Raw genomic sequence first — 16,333 nt, forward strand, 5'->3', positions numbered from 1 at the left:
CCCTGCTAAAGCAGTTTGTTCCCTTTGAAGGAGATCTAGGTGGATAAAACTGGAAAGCTATTAAATGTAGGTGATCAAACACAGCAATCTCCCAGCCTACCTTACACCAGCGCTCTCTCTCTCACACTCGCTCTGAATGAACTCTGCTTACCTTGCTGTCCTGTACCACTGCAAACTCTCACATGCTACTTACAGGGCCTGTCATTTTGTATCGATGTCATTTACTGTAACCTAGTAATGCTGCCTGGCTCGTTTGATCCTGTGGCGGGTCCTTTTCTAGTACCATCCCTTAGCTGCTTCTTAGCTTACCTAGCCAGCCACAGTGGTGAATAATGCCATGTCATGCAACAGGGACCATATCACCTTTCCATTTGTTACTCTTGGGTACTGTATATTTGTCTCCAACAGAGGAGCAGCAGCTTCAGCTCAGCTATCCCTAAATGCAGGAGGCCCGCTTGTTCAGGCAGTGTCGGGAACCTTGGGGCTGGTCCCAGGGAAGTGGAGCTGGAGTGGAGTGGAGCTGGCCTGAGCCCCTCCCACCTGAGCAGGAGTCTATCTCCCTTTATTACCCGTATAGATCTTGTCTTTGCATTCCTGCTGGCAGCGCATGCCTGCGGGGGCTATCCGTGTTGGGCAGGTTGGAAGGAAATAGACAGGCGAGCTCATCCAGGGGAGGAATAAATCTCAAATCCCACAAGCTCCAGAGCAGCTTAGTTAAAAAGGCACCTCCCACCCTTACTCTGGACAGATCCTGCTCCCATTGAAAACTGGGGAGTTTTGCATGTCCCCCCCCCCCAGTTTCAACCAGAGTGGTGCCAGGGCCTTTGGGCCTGATACAGCAAGGCACTGAGTGTCCTCAGGCCTCATTGGAAGTCAAGGACTCTCAAGAATCACTGAAGACCTTCTCAGATCAGACTCCAGAGTTAATTGCTCAAGGCTGGGCCCTTGTCCTTCTTTGTAGCATGTTGAGCGCTAAGCTCCCCACCGAGTGTTGAACAAATAACAGTGAATAATAACAATAATAATAACAGCCCGGTTCATAATCAGGCACAGGAGGCAGCAGCAGCTTGCCTGGCTGGCTCAGCATTTCTAGCGCACGTTACGCAGCAGGGGCAGGGGCACGTGGCCATTTGGGGAGTGACCTAAGCACTTCACAGCCCATTCGAACCACAGGCAAAATGCCCTGGTGGGGGAAGAGACTGTAAATGTGGAGGTTTGTCGCCGGGTGGCTGGGGTGGGACCTCCCTGGGTGGAGATGAGACCTCTGCTAAATGGGGTGAGGTCAGCAAGGGCAGCAGCGAGGTGGATTTTTTCCAGTGTATATGTTGGTGTACAAACAAGGCTCTTGCATGCTCCCCTTCTTCCATGTGTGTAGACATTTCTCTACACCAACACGGACAGCCTGGAGAGTGCAAGGGTGTCTTCTCAGGTCTGCAGAGGTCTCTGCCTACATCCATACCTGCAGGCACATGGCACTCTCTCCATGCCTGCGTGCAGCAGTCTCCATCCTTATCACCACAGACAGCAGCTGTTTATCTGCTGTCAGATTTCAACTGCCATCCCTAGGGCTTGGGAGGTTTTTCTGGGACCAAAATTTGAACCCCAAAGAATTGTCTCCCCATCCCCCCTCTTCTCTGACCACCATGACCCCAGAGCACAGAACCTCCATGCACCTCCCCTTGTGGGATTGAGCTGGTCCTTATCTGAGTGCCGAGAGCACTATTTTCCTTCACCTCCCTCCATCTATCTATCTGTCCCCCTCGGGAAGAGCATTGTTATCTCATGGAACAGACCCCTGCTGTCTCCTCAGTGTCAGCAAGTGGTGACTGGAGCAGACAAACAAAGGAAGCAGCAGTAGGATCCAGCTAGTGGTAGGACAAGGACTAGGTACCATCCCTTTTCTTTATAGCCCAGGTCCTGGAGCTCTCAGTAGCTAGTCACTCATTTTATTATCACAAAAAAACCTTAAGCCTCTCAATAGCCCTGACTTTATCACCTCCCTTCCTTCCTTCCTTCCTCTTTATACTTATTCTCAGGAGTCCTGACCCCAGCACTGTGCTGACCTAGAATAATCATTCTGAGTGACCTGACCATGCAGTGGCAAGGTTAGTCTAGAGATCCCCTTCAGTGTGGATAAAGGCAGCACAAAGAGGGGGAAAAGACCTGCTAAATGGAAGCAGAAGGCAGCAGGGCAATCAGTAGCAGCTGGGAGGGAGCTGGCTTGGGCAGATTGGGGCCAGCTGACTCCACTGCTGGCTTGATGAAGGCCTTTAAAACCCCTCCACAGTTGCAATGTGAGGGGAAGAGAGAGCAGGAGAGTGGAAGGGGAGTAGAACTAGGGAGCAGGGTGTGCGTAAGAGCTGAGATGGGGGCAGACTGATCCCAGCTCAGGAGCATCAGGGGACTAGGGGTGGGGCTCGGCTCCCTACCCCAGAGATACTTTGCAGAACCCCAGCTCCTAGGGGAAAAGGACTGAACCAAGCCATGTCCTGCATAAGAGAGGCCCCTGGCACAATGCCTTGCCATTATAGGCACAGCAGGTTTCTGAGCAGGGTTTCTGAACATGTCTCCCTTGTGTCTAAACATGGCCAGGGGCCCCAGGGTCACTATTACCTCCTACCCCATTCCTCTGTGCCTTCTCAAAGGCCACTCCAGACCCCAGTATCATGAGCACTCTTTTAGGCCAGAGTTGGCATAATTGAATAGGTGACTGCTGGTCACTACAGCCAAAGTCACAGGGTATCTCTGTGCTGCTAGAAGAAACCTGTCCAGGTGACTGAAATCTTCAAGAGCTTGTCATCCCCCCGACCCCACCTGATCTGCTTTCCCAAACCCTCTCCCACTTCCTGTTGATCTGACTCCTTCCAAGGAAAAGCCCTTATATAGATGGAATGCGAGTGTGTGTATTTACTGTTAGTACAAAGGAGGCCATGGGCCATCTTCCTAACAACCACGTTGTAATGTTCAGCACAACATTAGAGCGCTGGATACCACTGTGGCGAGTAGCATTGTGGTGGGTGATCCTCTGCATGCAGTACGTTATTACAGAAGCAGGCTCACGTCATTACTACACGGTGCTTGTAGTTTTGTCTGCTTCGCTCCCCTCTGTGCCTTGTAGACCTGCTTGACCGAAAGCGAGGCTGAGAGCTGCATATCTGATTTGCACACGCACTTACTACAGTGGTGTGCACAGCGCAAGTACTTCCATGAACAAAGCCAATAGTGTTTTGCATAAAAACAAATGCCCATTTTTTCTCATTTAGTTGGGGGGTAATAAATGAGACGTGCAATTGCATGCACTTTTGTGCACCGTACTTTTGAAAATCAGATCGCTCTCTCTTTGCATACATATCCCTTGCCCCACAAATGAAGAGATGCAAAAAGGATAGGTTGACCACTTTGCCCTATGGCAGCTATTGGACAGTGGTCTCCAGGGATGGGGGAATCTCTTGTCCCATATCAGGGCTCCTCATCGATGGGAGGCAGCTGCCACACAATGAGGCACCAGAAATGGGGGTGCTGCAGGTGGAGGATGAGGGTTCCACAACCTCCCAGCAGGGGTGCACCAGGGAATGACGTGTAAGGGTTCATGAGCAGTGGGGGCTGCCTTTGAGGGTTCCAGGGAATGGGGCAGCCGCCTAATGGGGGAGCTCCCTGGCAACGGGGGCAGCCATCTTGAGACACCGAGTGCCGGGAAACAGGATCCCCACAAAATACAGGACAATTTGCCCATTTCCTTAAAAAAGTCAGGATGCCTGTGAGCCAGCTTAAATAAGAGACTGTCCCAGGAAAAATGGGATGGATGACAGCAGGCTCTAGAGAAGCAACATGACTGTACATGACTATTCTTGGAAGCTGAGATACAGGAATATAGAGCGTACAGTACAGACATTTTGCTATTAGCAACCCCTGCATGATGGCACAAAGAAAACCTAAGGATGTGATAAAGAGGTTTGCTCAAGATAGTCTGCCGCCAGAGAAAAGCATTGTAATCACCCGTGTAAGAGGGGAAAGGGCACTGCTCTAGAAATGGCTGTTTCTGCTCTGCTGGAGCAAACAGACTGTAAACTCTTTAGACCAAAGACCATCTCTTGCTCGGTGGATTTTACATACTCAGTGCCTGACGAATCGGAAGTACTCAAAACAAAATCAGAACCATCCATCATCCAGACAGTCCTTAAAATAATCACCAATTTTTTTCTTAGGTTACAAAATGTTTGGTTCCACTTTTACATGTATTTGTTTCTTTCATTCTCCCTGGCCCAGACCTGGAGCGCTCCCCAAGAAAGACCGCGCTTGTGCAGCTCAACCCCCACCAGCAGAGAGGTTCCAATGCGAAGAGGCAGGCCTTGTCTGCGCTATGGTTTTAGCTACCCGTGCAGCTGCAGCAATGCAACCCTTTAGGGGCAGAGCGCTGGCGTAAATCATTAACTAGGGTAAACGGCCCCAGTTCAAGTCAGGGTTTATACAACACAGTGCATCTACATGAGGGTTTTCTCTGGCACAGTCACAGCAGTGCAACGATGCCAGTGGCCAAAGCCCCAGAGTACAGACGGTCATAGGTCAAACTCCAAACAATGACCTCTGAAATTGTCATTGTTCTCCCATCACTGCGGGTATGTTTGCATAGTGCTTAGACGTCACCCCCGCTTTGTTTCAGAGGGTTCTGGTGGGTTTGCTCAGCTATGCCTGAAGGTCTTTGGCTGCAATGCAAAGTGCTGACACATCAGTTTTGATACAGTTGGAATATCTGCTGCGTCTGTAAATGGCACGGGGCTTCGCGTGTGTGTCTTGTACGGTGGAGTATACAGTGTACGTCATTTTCAAGGCCTTGGGGACCTCACAGGCTGCCTATTAGTCCTCTGCTTATGTCCCAATAAACCAGCCTGAAGATTATTGCCATCATACCCATCTGGACTCACACAGAAGGACCAATTAAAAGCAGACTGATGGAATAATGATCGAAGGAGGAACGAGTACAGAGCTGCAGTCTGGAAAAAGGCCAATTAAAAGCACAGAATTTGGCACGCAGCTGTAAATGTGTCTCTAGCACCTGCCTTTGCCGCGTCTCCAGTTGCACTGTTGTCCAGTGTTCTCAGTGTCATTTCATTCCAAGTGTCGTGCCAGCAGGAGAGGATCTGGTCCTTGGGGTCCACGCCTGGACATCTGAGGTTGCCCCATGAAGCAGTGAGACAGAGATCAAGAGTTGCTCCAGGCTCAGGAAGAGCTAGTAGTCTGGGAGCAGAAGGAAGAATCTAGGAGGAGGTGTGATGTGGGTCAGTGTAGTTTGGAAGAGCTCTCAGATATTACAATAATGATATGACAATGATAATGAGGTGCAGTGCAAGAACCAGAACACAATAGAAATTTTGGGGATCAGTGTCTCACACGCAACTCAGATTTGCTGTCTAGGCGTTCCTCACAGGCTCGCCTGTCCTGGATCTTTTACCCACAGGGACTTCAGTGAGTATCTTACAACCTTTAGCACCAGTTCCATTCTGTCACAGGAGCATTTCCTCTGGTATTCAAGCAAAGCTTACGCAAGCTGGAGGTTGGATGTGGTATGGGACTTGAGTGCATTGTAATTACTAGTTCTTTGCCTTCTACAAGATGTGACACAGAATGAGAACCAACCTTTAGTTGTCTCCCTTATTCTGTTCCCAACCCTATCTTTTTCCATTACACTGTATTTAGGAGCAAACCAATACTTTAGACTCAAATACCCAGTGAATCCAGACTCATGACCATTACTTATCCTGGGAGCAGATTTTTTTGGTCTCATAACAACTCTTCACGGTTCCCTACATGGACTATTGGTTTCTTATTTATAAAGCTCTTGTTATTCTTAGAATCTGAAATTAGATCTCCAAAAGTCTCCCATGGTGCCCATCTCCTGGGGGCCAGAACAAGACTGTTTGCTACCACAATATTTTCCAACACTTTGTCCAGTCTAGTTTTAGCTGACCCCAGTGGTGGGCCTTGTACCACTTCTCTTGGGACAACTAATACCACTCACGGTCCAGAAGCTTTCCAGCTTAATTTTACCCTTGTTTTATTCTTGCAGCAGTGCTGGAGGAGGGGACACTCTTTGAGTTATAGAGTATTATTGTTCTCTCGCTTCCTTTCTTACAGACTGTAAAGTCATATGCTGCTGGTAGCTTCCCAGCAGGGTCAGTCTCAATTGTGGGGTTTCTGTAAATTGTCCCTCAACTTTCTCATTAACCCTTCAGTTGCTGGTTCTCTTGAATACAGTTTTCTTTCTTAGGCATTCTCACTACACAACTACTCTTCCACATCATCTCTCTCAGTCTAGTTTAAGCAGCACAATTTCCTTGTGCAAAATGAGCTGTACTGGCAAATCTGCACTTTTGCTGGTGGAATTGCATCTTCATGGGGGGCTTTGGCCACCAGAGCTCTGACAGCAGCACAAGTTTGGCATGTAGGTGTGGCTGCAGCAATAGGAGTATAACTGTTCCTGTAGGGGGCATGGAATAAACAACACTGGTGTAAAACAGCTTTATAACCATACAAGAAGACTTGTCTGGCATTGCTCAGGTTCTTCAGGGTGTTAGAGGAGAGGGGTACAGGAGACAGGGCAGCGGGGCTGAGGAGGGTTCAAGGCAGGGGCTGGGGAGTTCAGGATGAAGAGCAGGGGGTTGAGTCATGGGGGAGAGGATCTCAGAGCAGGGCGGGGGGAACAGCCGGTGGTGCCTTCCTGGGGATGGCAGGGCATGTGCAGGCCACCCACCAGCTTCTCCCTGGGGCCGGCATCAGGTAGCAGGGGACACACTACCTTGCTGATGGCTGCTCCCGAAGGTGGCTGGGGCAGCAGGGGCTGTGCTGGCCTGTAGGTAGCTGCTCCCTGGGGCCATGCTACTGCCCAGCGGCTGCTCCCTGGAGCTGGGGCACTTGCTCCCCATGTGCTCATTTTAAGGTCTAATTGGCCCCCGTGCTTGCCTCCCCCTGAGGTTACCCCTGAGTATAACTGTCCCTGCTATCACAGCCCGCCCTTTCTGTCTGATAAGAAACGCTCCCGTTCCAGGCGTGTGTCATTATCCTGGCACAGCCAACCCCCGGCCGTGCTTTAAGTTATGATAAGAGAAAGCTGCATAGCAAATTTGGCAGTGCTAGTGAAACCCACACCCCTCAGTCTGGGTCACTGTCCCATGTAGTGGCACTTAGCTCACTTACAGAGAGAAAGAATGAGTCTCCTCTCCAGCCTCACGTGAGAGCCAGCTGGCTTTTAGCGCAGACTGTAGAGGTTCATGCACTAACCTCCAGAGGTCTGAGTCTGTCTGTGGGCAGTTAGAATCATAGAATCATAGAAGAGTAGGACTGGAAGGGACCTCGAGAGGCCATCGAGTCCAGCCCCCTGCCCTCATGGCAGGACCAAGCATTTTCTAGACCATACCTGAAAGCCATCTATCTAACCTCTTCTTAAATAGCTCCAGTGATGGAGATTCTACCACCTCCCTTGGCAATTTGTTCCAGTGTTTGATCACCCTGACAGTTAGGAACTTTTTCCTAATGTCCAACGTGAACCTCCCCTGCTGCAATTTCAGTCCATTGCCTCTTGTTCTATCCTCAGAGGCAAGGAAGAACAAGTTCCCTCCCTCTGCCTTATGACACCCTTTTAAATACCTGAAAACTGCTATCATGTCCCAACTCAATCTTCTCTTTTCCAAACTAAACAAGCCCAATTCTTTCAGCCTTTCTTCATAGGTCATGTTCTCTAGACCTTTGATCATTCTTGTTGCTCTCCTCTGGACCCCCTCCAATTTCTCCACATCCTTCCTGAACTGCGGTGCCCAGAACTGGACACAATACTCCAGCTGAGGCCTAACCAGCGCAGAGTAGACGGGAGAATGACTTCTCGTGTCTTGTTCACGACACGCCTGTTAATGCATCCTAGAATCAAGTTTGCCTTTTTTGCAACAGCATCACACTGTTGACTCATATTTAGCTTGTGGTCCACTATAACCCCCAGATCCCTTTCTGCTGTTCTCATTCCTAGGCAGTCCTTTCCCATTCTGTATGTGTGACACTGATTGTTTCTTCCTAAGTGGAGCACTTTGCATTTGTCCTTATTAAACTTCATCCTGTTTACCTCAGCCCATTTCTCCAGTTTATCCAGATCCTTTTGAATTATGACCCTATCCTCCAAAGAAGTTGCAACCCCTCCCAGCTTGGTATAATCTGCAAACTTAATAAGTGTACTTTCTATGTCAATATCTAAATCGTTAATGAAGATATTGAACAGAACCGGTCCTAAAACAGACCCCTGCGGAACCCCACTAGTTATACTTTTCCAGCCGGATTGAAAACCATTAATAACTACTCTCTGGGTACGGTTATCCAGCCAGTTGTTCACCCACCTTATAGTAGCCCCATCTAAGTTGTATTTGCATAATATATTGATAAGTATATTATGTGAGACCGTGTCAAATGCTTTACTCAAGTCTAGGTATACCACATCCACCGCTTCTCCCTTATCCACAAGATTTGTTATTCTATCAAAGAAAGCTGTTAGATTGGTTTGACATGATCTGTTTTTAACAAAGCCATGCTGGCTGCTCCCTAGCACCTTACCACCTTCCAAATGCTTGCAGATGATTTCTTTAATTACCTGCTCCATTATCTTTCCTGGCACAGAAGTTAAGCTGACTGGCCTGTAGTTTCCCGGGTTATTCTTGTTCCCCTTTTTATAAATGGGTACTATATTTGCCCTTTTCCAGTCTTCTGGAATCTCTCCCATCTCCCACGATTTACCAAAAATGATTGCTAAAGGCTCAGATACCTCTTCTATCAGCTCCTTGAGGATTCTAGGATGCTTTTCATCAGGCCCTGGTGATTTGCAGACATCTAATTTTTCTAAGTAAATTTTAATTTGTTCTTTTCTTATTTCAACTTCTAAGCCTACCCCTTTTTCACTACCATTCTCTATGTCAGGCATTCCTTCAGATTTCTCAGTGAAGACCGAAACAAAGAAATCATTAAACATTTCTGCCATTTCCAAATTCCCTGTTACGGTTCCTCCCTCGCTAGCTAGCTCGTACGATGTCGGAGGAGTTCTTGAACAAATGGCCTTGCACAGGCAGACGCACATCATGCATATATATATAGCAGATAACTGCGTCTACACTAGGAGACACACAGGTAAAAAATGACACCCCAAACTACCATTATACTGACACAAACACCATGTGTACGCTCGACCTTAGCCTGTGCCTTGCCAGAATCTTGAGTACCGATGGTCGTCATCAAGGAGGATTAATGCCCCAAACCTTGGTTTCATTTTTAAAGGGTTTTACCAGATCTGATGTGACCTACAGTGTCTTCATAAGACTTAAAACTAAAATGCCAGTGCAGTCCTTGTCAAATCTGTAAGCTCTCCACCGGTCTGGGAACTCAGCCAGAAAAGCATGGAGCTCTGGGCTGAGAACTTGGACCCCAAGAGTGAGGAGAAAGAAAATGTGAACCTGATCCAGCTCTTGCCACCGTGGCCAGTTGGAGTCACTTACTCTTATGAAGTATGACGTGGCGGAGAAACACAAGGGCCAGTTATTACTGAAGGTAGAATATGCCATTGGGAACATATATTCCAATACAAATTATGACAGCAAAGCAAAATTACACTCTTCCTGTCAGGCACAGATGATGTTTTCTGCGTATTGGTTGTTTTTAGAAGGTTCAGTGGACATTTAGTGTGTTTATTGTGTGAGTAAATGGACCAATATGCCAAATGTAGATGATGCAGAGTAAATTCGGTTGCTAAAATCCCGGCTTTTACCGACAAGCTAACATTTTGATAGTCTAATCTTATGTTAGTATCAGCGATTTGCACCCCTCAGACACAAACGAACGCATAGAACTTCTGTGCTCTTCAGTGCACTAACCATGGCAGATGGTTGCATCTACATTTGCCTGGCAGGTCTGGTAATTGTACTAACTTAGATGTGCAATTGCAATGCACTTTAAGCACCTCTGTGCTCTCCCTATGCTGTCTGATTTACATTGTCTGATAGCTCTGTCACGAGCATCATCTTGAGATTGTCCCTTGAAAATTCCTGTTCTCTTTCTTCTTCTCTGGGTAGCTCCCGGTGCAAAATTCTTCCTCTTAGACTCCGTGGTTCAAAAGAGGGATGTACCAGACTGGGCAGGAGACAGAGAAGGTGATGAGGAAATGGAGTGTGTCCGTTTGCCATGTGTCTCAGTTATTCCTCCTCACTTTTCTCACTTTATGAGCATTGGGGTTGGTCGGCTGCAGAAGATGAGGATTTAATGAATGTCCCTGCAGATGATAATAACCAGACTTTGACTTTCACTTCACCTAAGGCTTAGTCTTCTCTGCCTTCTTCCTTATTTGGGGATAATAACCAAGTCTTAACAGTGGAATCTCCCGGGGACAGCCTGGGGGAAACCCTCAGTACAAATAATAAATTAATAATAGCCCTCTGTTCCAGGAGGACCACCAAGCACTCCACAAACCAAGGGCAACAACATCACTGAATGCAGCCCCCCATGGGTGGGAGCCTGGCCACAGCCATGTGGGGGAGGTGATGTTGGACCAGGGTCCCAGAGCAAACTCCTCTGATAATAAAAAACTGTGCTGGGAAGTTTGTCAGGGCTCATCCCAAAGCCTTCCCCTGTTCAGAGTTCGAATGGAGTCCAACCACTCTGGTGCCATATCCTGAACATACCTTTACTGGCACAGAAATCACTAGACTCCAGGGCAGTAAAAGGCAATAAAGGCCTCATATTTGGCACTGTTAGCTGGGGGCAGGACAACACTCAGGGAGTTCCCACCAGCTTAACTTCCTTTCTGATTTTTCAGGCTGGCTTTATGTTCAAGGGAGATTCCCATGACAGACCGCTTCTGAATCCCGGAGCAGCAGAGCAAGGCTGCTGCACCAGAGCGTAGGGTAACATTCAGTACAGTTCCCCACAGTGGCTCTCTTCCATCACACTCACGCCCTTTATTACTAATTCTTTGCAGACATTTGTGTGGACATTTTGGGAACAAAGGTCACTGCTGTGCAAATTCCGATAGTCGCCTGGGAACCAGGAGATTCATTATTCTTCAGCATCCTCCTCCTCCTCACTGAAGTTTTACTCATCCAATCAGGGAGCACAGACAAACCACGTGACTTAGTCGACGAGTCACAATGCTTTAATAATAAAGAATCCAAAGGAGCAGCCCATGCATGACAAATGGGATCTAAATTGTTCGGATGGTCCCATGTCGTGTGATCAGTAACGTTCAGGGCTGGATTATAAACAACCTGCAGAAGTTGCAAAGGCTGAATTGGCTAGGGTGATTGATATGCCATAAAACTGCTCCAGGCCTCAATGCATCCATCAGCAGGGGTGGCACAGGCTATTGGTCTTAATGGGTTTCAGCTTTTGGCTACCCACATGTAAGGGGCAAGAGCACCGAACTTCTGTCTGACACTTGCCCCTCCAACTGAAAACAAAACCACAGAGCCCAGGTTCAAACATGCACACGTCCATGGCCAGTGATGCACATGGAGATGCTTGGAGGGAACAGCTCTCCAGATTTGCCTTTACGTAGCTGGGGGAGGGGGACCTGCCTGCACAATTAAGGCAATTTCTTCAGAGGGTGTGGAGGGGTTTGAGCCTTTCTGACAGAGTCTCAGAGGGGTAGCTGTGTTAGTCTGTAGAGTTGCAAAACAAAGCAAGCAGACCTGTAGCACCTTAAAGACTAACCATTTTATTTATTAGGTAATGGGGTTTTGTACACCCACAAAACAAAATGGTTAGTGTTTAAGGTACTACAGGACTGCTTGCTTTGTTTGACTGGCATGTGTCAGTCGTTGCTCCTCGGACAGACTCCCAGGAGTTGCACGGTGCTGCTGTACTGAAAGTCTGTCTGTGAGGAACAGCTGAGGGGAAGAGACTGTGAGAGAGATGCGCTAGCTTCCAGTGGGGCTCCCAGCTGCTCCAGCTACCCTACCCATCACGGAATTAATTTCACATTGTGTCCCGGACAGGGCCAGAGAGTCATTTCCCTGGTAATGCCCAACACCAGCATGTAAGTGTCCCATCACCCAGGTGCACTCCAGTAGAAAGAAAAGGGCTGGAGTCAGCAGCTGAGCGATCTCTGACTCATGACGCCTGCCTGCTTCTGGGTGATGCAGGGGAAGTGTATCTCCGCCGCACAAAGAATGCTGCGCTTGCAGGGAGTCGCTCACTGCTCAGCCATTGTGCCAGGCAGGTGCCCTCATTCAGCTGTCACTGGATGACTTGCTCTGCTCACTGCCTGCTCTGCTGAGCCGGTGATCCCAGAGCCCTCCAGGGTGGCTCGTATGCAATGGCGGTAAGCCCTGGATCCACGGGTGCCTCTCTCTCAACAGCACAGCACAGGCAGGCAAAAGAGTCTGACTCTGGAGCGCATGTCACCGGACCCGTTGCTGAACCTCAGCGCACAAGTGCGGAGCAACACAGGCTGTGCAGGTACCTCTCTTAAGACCTCCAGTGGAATGAACAGTCAGGGGCAGATTCTGATCTCCGTTACACTGGTGTAACTCCAGACTAAACCGACTCTAGTCAGAATCCCTGGGGAACCCAGAGCACAGTGCAGCCTGTGCTATTTTGGATCGGGCATGTTCCAAAGAAAAAGGAGAAACTTCAGTGTTTATCCGGCTGCTTCTGTTTTTCCATCAGGGCTTCTCCTTCCAGAGGCCCCTTTCAATTAGACAGGCAGCAGCATGCCAGAGCTGTGGCAGGAGAAGACAGTGGGCAGCATTTTTAAGAGGAAACAGGCAGCTGTTGTGAAGAACTCATGGGTGAGACACTGTCTGAAATCTTATTATGGCTGTAAGTGAGAATGAGCTCGGAGGCCTCAATTTAATTCCCATTTGTCTGCAACGAAAACCAGAGATGGAAGAGTACCCAAAAAGTTACTTGAATAAAAATACAGCTTCTGGGGGATGTTGCTGAAGTACAAGTCACTGGGGTCCCCTCTGGAAAACGACTTGAGTAAAAGCGTACATGCACACGCATCACATCACATCTTTATTGTACTCATGTCCCCAGATCTGAAAGCAGCTGCACTTTTACTTAAGTAATTTGGGTGCTTTTGCCCCCCTCTGATAAAAACCCACTGTCTACTTGCCCAAATCAGCCAGAGAGGCCCAGGACTGGGAGGTGCCCTGGCAGAACTGCTTGGGAGACAGGCGCAAAAACAGCCGGGAGGCAGCCGGTCAAGAGGCAGGTTGATTGGCTGAGACACTGAGTATGCAGAAGAGCAGCAGTGGAATGAGAAGGCTGCTGTGCCGATGAGCACTGTGTGGTAGTACAACCTGTGTAGGGTTTCCAGCCCTGACGTTTCAGGGCATGGAGCAGGTCAGTGCAGAGGAATGTTGGCAGAGGTGGAATGCCATGGGATTTCCACATCGCAAATGAGAGCCTTCAACAGAGCGATGCATGGTGGCAGGGCTGGCACACTGGAACTGAGGGGCATTGATCTGACACTTATGCTTTGCAAAAATAGATAAATTATTCCCTACACTCCATAAGCATCATAAGGAAAAAGGCAAGTCAGGTCCCCTGCCGATCCACCCTTGACAATGTCCTTGACCAATACATTGTTGGATCTGCTCAGGTCAGGTATATGTAGCCTGACACTGTGATAGCATTTATTGTCTTTATTCTTCACTTTTAAATCTAAAGACACTCCCTGTGCATGGAGGTCAACAACCATTCTGTTCTCAGAGTTCCTGCAGTCTGTTACAGAGGAATCACACACACAATGTGCCCTCCTAGGGGACCTGACTGCTATTTTTTCTTGGTGGTGTTTTCCTGAATCTAAACTGAAAGCCATTCTAGACTGTGAACCTGCACGTTTTGCACCACGTTGTATCCCAGGTCATCAGGGCATTCCATAACGGTCCATGAAAGAATTTCTTGCACCCGCCTCTGAAGTAGCTGGGTTTGGCCACTGGCGGAGACAGGGTTATGGATTAGCTAAGCCGCAGTCTGATCCGGTCTGGCAGTTCCTTCAGTTTGATGTGTGTGCAAACATCACAGCTGGGATGATGGCCCTGGTTTATTCTTCTCCTGGACATCATTTTAATAACCTGAGACAAATTAAATCCTCTGCCCCAAGAGAAGACAGACAGCCTTGGCTTAGTGAAGCTACTCAGAGGGCGATGAAGAAAGCTTCCACCAGAAACGCCCAGGGCGAGCAGCCTGCGCTCTGGTTTCGATAACTAAAGTGAGGTTTGCCATCTGCATTCGCTTATCGAGTGAATGGCTTTATTTCTGAGGTGAAGCTCGTCTCTGACGGCCTTAGGGGGGAAGTGGAGAGCAGATAAGAAGGAAAAAGCCTGGCTGGAGGGACCTCGTGACTGTTCACCAGCAGAATCTCCAGGGGCTGGAAACCTTCCAAGGATTTCAGCACAGCTGTCTGTAATAGGAGTAGGGCCTTGCATCTTTGCTGGGCATATGGGGCTCTGCTCCAGTGAAAAGAAACCAGAACATCCTGATAACAAACCAGTTCTGTCCAAGTGAGGCTATGGAGACTGCAGTACGAAGAGCACAGGCTTTTATATGCTTGGCACACTCTCGGCTCCACACGGTTCCCATCCTTCCCATGCGGCTATTGCTCCCATAGTGCTGGCTGGGGCAGGCTGTGTGCTCGCAGGCTGTCAGGACTGCTGTTCTAGCTGGCCCCTATGCTGAGAACACTCCTTGTTTAATCACAGCCCGTTGCTCACCATGCAGGGGGAGACACCAACTGGCTTTAAGCACAAGAAATTCTCTGGTGCCTTGATAATAACACAGAGTGGCATATGCTCATCTGCATATTACCACAGGGAGTTACTCGGACTTACCTGCCCCCGAGGCTGGAAACTGTCTTGCCCTCATAGGGTCAGTCCTGTGTGGCAAGAAGCCTCAGACATCAAAGGCTTTAAGGTTTCCTACATTTTTATCTCCACATTCCCCAGTAACACCCCATCCCCTAGGCCCTATACAGAGGATCCTGTTCCCAGAGTCAGACGGGTTGTACCAGTTCCAGGTTGGGGGCTGGACCAGTGTGCACAAATCCGTCCTGTTGCTCTGCCGCTTTCCCAGCTGGGGCACCACTTCCTGGGCTTCTTGGGGGGTAGTTTCTGTGGCTCTTCCACCCCCTCCCTTTGCCACTGTCAGTCTGGTGCATTGTAATGTCATCTGCCCCCATGCCCAGGTCTTCCTGGGGCCAGAGGCTGGTAGCTGTGCTCTCAGCAGCAGTGATCAGCTGAGGTGGCAGTGGTGAATCAGAGGGAATAATGACAGTGTGAGTTAATCAATCATAGAACAATTCAGCTCTTGATTGTTACATCTCTCCATGCAAGGAGCAAACAGACGCCTTGGGTCTGCGTGACTCTTATTTTAGACAGGAGAACAAAACAGCATTGCAACACAAAAGAAAAGCCTTCCTGCCTTTGTCTGCTCCCGACTGACTTTCTCCACCCCTCCTCCCACCAGTACAGGGCTTGTATGTAAGATGGAGAGGTAAAATACCCACCTGCCAGACCAGAGCACCAGCGGTTGCCTTAGCCCTGTCTACACTAATGTCCCACCAGCAGCGAGAGTCAAGTTCCTGAACTCTATTTCCTGGTATATGGGCAGCCTACCCCTCCGTGGACAGCAGAGAGCTTAGAAACGTAAAAGCACAGTACACAGAAGAAGCATCCCTGCATCCACTGTCTTTACACACGACAGTTAGTTTAAAGGGCTAGTAACAGAGAGGAAGCCGTGCTAGTCTATACACTATCAAAACAAAAAGCAGTCAAGTAGCACTTTAAAGACTAGCAAAATAGTTTATTAGGTGAGCTCTCGTGGGACAGACCCACTTCTTCAGACCATAGCCAGACCAGACCAGACTCAATATTTAAGACACAGAGAACCAAAAACAGTAAGCAAGGAGGACAAATCAGAAAAAAAGGATCAAGGTGAGTAAATCAGAGAGTGGAGGGGTTGGGGGGGAAGCTCAAGAATTAGCTTCTTGGCTCAATCTAATTCTTGAGCTTCCCCCCCACCCCTCCACTCTCTGATTTGCTCACCTCGATTATTTTTTTCTGATTTGTCCTCCTTGCTTACTGTTTTTGGTTCTCTGTGTCTTAAATATTAAGTCTGGTCTGGTCCAGCTATGGTCTGAAGAAGTGGGTCTGTCCCACGAAAGCTCACTTAATAAACCATTTTGCTAGTCTTTAAAGTGCTACTTGACTGCTTTTTGTTTTTAAAGGGCTACAGTAGGTTGCTGTCTGAAACAGTGGCTGGATATTTTGGGAGGGTCGGATGCCCTCTACAAGCCCCCCTTTTACCACAC

The sequence above is a fragment of the Carettochelys insculpta genome, chromosome 15, assembly GCF_033958435.1.
Source record: "Carettochelys insculpta isolate YL-2023 chromosome 15, ASM3395843v1, whole genome shotgun sequence".
NCBI classification, from domain to species: domain Eukaryota; kingdom Metazoa; phylum Chordata; order Testudines; family Carettochelyidae; genus Carettochelys; species Carettochelys insculpta.